The sequence below is a fragment of the Chrysochloris asiatica genome, unplaced genomic scaffold (genome assembly GCF_000296735.1).
Source record: "Chrysochloris asiatica unplaced genomic scaffold, ChrAsi1.0 scaffold00050, whole genome shotgun sequence".
Taxonomy (NCBI): domain Eukaryota; kingdom Metazoa; phylum Chordata; class Mammalia; order Afrosoricida; family Chrysochloridae; genus Chrysochloris; species Chrysochloris asiatica.
Window position 1 is genome coordinate 6,387,016 of NW_006408568.1, and position 2,234 is coordinate 6,389,249.

A 2,234-nucleotide genomic window follows, 5' to 3' on the forward strand; every position below is an offset into this window, starting at 1 on the left:
TTGAGTTAGTTCTGGCTCGCAGTGACCCTATCTATGGAGGGTTTCCAAGGCTGTATATCTTTGCAGGAACAAAGAGCCTCATCTTTCTCCCGTAGAGCCACTGCACTACTGAATTACTGCACTCTCAATTCAACAGATGTACAACTTATTGACAGCAATTACATTAATTGGCTATGCAACTCTACCCTTACCCAGTGTGATTTTTCCATCACTGTAAACCAAACTCCATAAGCAGTAACTGCACCCCCACTCCCTCCCATCACTAGTACCCATTACCACTGAGATAAGAGTTGAACCCACAGGGTCTCCAAGGCTGTAATGTTTACAGAGTAGACTTGCCCCACCTTTCAACCATGGAACAGCTGTGGGTTCTAACTACCAACCTTTCCCTTAGCAGCTGAGCACTTAACCACTGCACTACCATGGTTCCACGACTAATAAACTTGGGTCTCTATACATTTGCCTGTTCTTGTCTTTTTCTGTAAGTGTCATATAATATTTGTCCTTTTGTGGTTGATTTATTTCACTCGGCATAATGTCTTCAACTCCCATCCATAATGCGCAGCATGTATCAGGACTTAATTTCTCTTACCACATATTGTTTATTCATTTATCCCTGGATGGCCATTTAGGCTGTTTCTCTTTTTGCTTTTGTGAATAGTGCTACAACGAATTGGTGTACAATGATCTGTTTGAATCCCGCTTTCAAGTCTTTAGGGTATATATCTAGGAGTGGAATTTCTGGATCATATGGTAGTTCTATTTTTAGATTTTTGTAGCACTACCACATTGTTTTCCACTCTGGCTATATCATTTTGTATTCTAGCCAGCAGTGGATAAAAGTTTCCATTTCCTCACTATCTTGTCAATGCTTGTTACTTTCTGTCTGTCTGGTTTTGGAATCTTAGCATCCTAAAAAAAAAGCCATTGCCACAGAATTGATTCTGACTCACAGTGACCCTATTTACCCCACAGGACTTCCAAGGCTAGAATTTTAATGAAAGCAGCCTACTATATCTTTCTTCCATGGAGTGGCTGGTGAATTTGAACCACTGGCCTTGCAATTAGCAAATGATCACTTAACCAGTGAGCCACAAGGACTCCTTTAGACATCCTGGTGGCAATGAAATGGTATCTCATTGTGGTTTTTTTGTTTTGTTTTGTTTTGTTTTTTGACATTGACACAGTGAATTTATTGAAGGGCATAAGTCAGTGCTACCAAGGCCTTCATGAATGCAGGGCCCTCCACTTGTCCAAAGGGCCACGGTTGGGGATGTATTTGACCCCACAGCCATCTGGTATGAGGCGCTTCTCAGCCACCATGTCTTCAAACTCATCAGCATTGAACCTGGTGAAGCCCCACTTCTTGGAGATGTGGATCTTCTGGCGCCCAGGGAACTTGAACTTGGCCCTGCATAGAGCCTCAATCACATGCTCCTTGTTTTGAAGCTTGGTGCGGATGGACATGATGACTTGGCCAATGTGGACCCTAGCCACAGTGCCCTGGGGCTTGCCAAAGGCCCCTCGCATCCCTGTCTGGAGCCTGTCAGCCCCAGCACAGGACAACATCTTGTTGATGCGGATGACATGGAACGGATGCAGCCGCACTCAGATATGAAAGCCATCTTTGCCACAGCTTTTCACCATGTACTTGTTGGCACAAATACGGGCAGCCTCCAGGGCTTCTGAGGAAAGCTGCTCATAATCATCCGATACCATGTGGCCACAGAGTGGGAACTCATCCACTTTTGCCTTCTTCCGACCCAGGTCAAAGATCTGAATCTTGGCATCAGGGACACCTCAGCAGAAGCGGGACTTGGGCTAGGGCTTGTTCTTAACAATACCGGTAACATCGGGCAGGGCGGCGGCCCATGGCAACACCAGAATCTCTGTAGCGCTAGAGGGAAAGACTCTCATTGTGGTTTTGATTTGCATCTTTCTGATTGCTAATGAAGGAGCTCTGGTACTGTAGTGGTTATGAATTGGGCTGTGAACCTTAAGGTCAGCAGTTCAAAACTACCAGCTGTTCCGCAGGAGAAAGATGAGGCTTTCTAGTCCAGTAAAGATTTATAGCCTTGGAAACCTTGTACAGGGTCACTATGAGTTGGAACCGACTCCACAGCACATCATGACCAAAACCGACAAAGGGCAATGGCTAATGACATTGGAGCACCTTCGTTTTCTAGAATACTCTTTGGCTCTACTCTTAACTAGCTGTTGCTTGCTCCACTTCC

At 45.2% G+C, this 2,234-nt stretch overlaps 1 pseudogene; it reads right to left on the bottom strand.

The window, feature by feature from the left end:
- Positions 1 to 1,227: 1,227 nt before the first annotated feature.
- On the bottom strand, positions 1,228 to 1,873 carry LOC102840701 (annotated as a pseudogene).
- Positions 1,874 to 2,234: the final 361 nt, after the last annotated feature.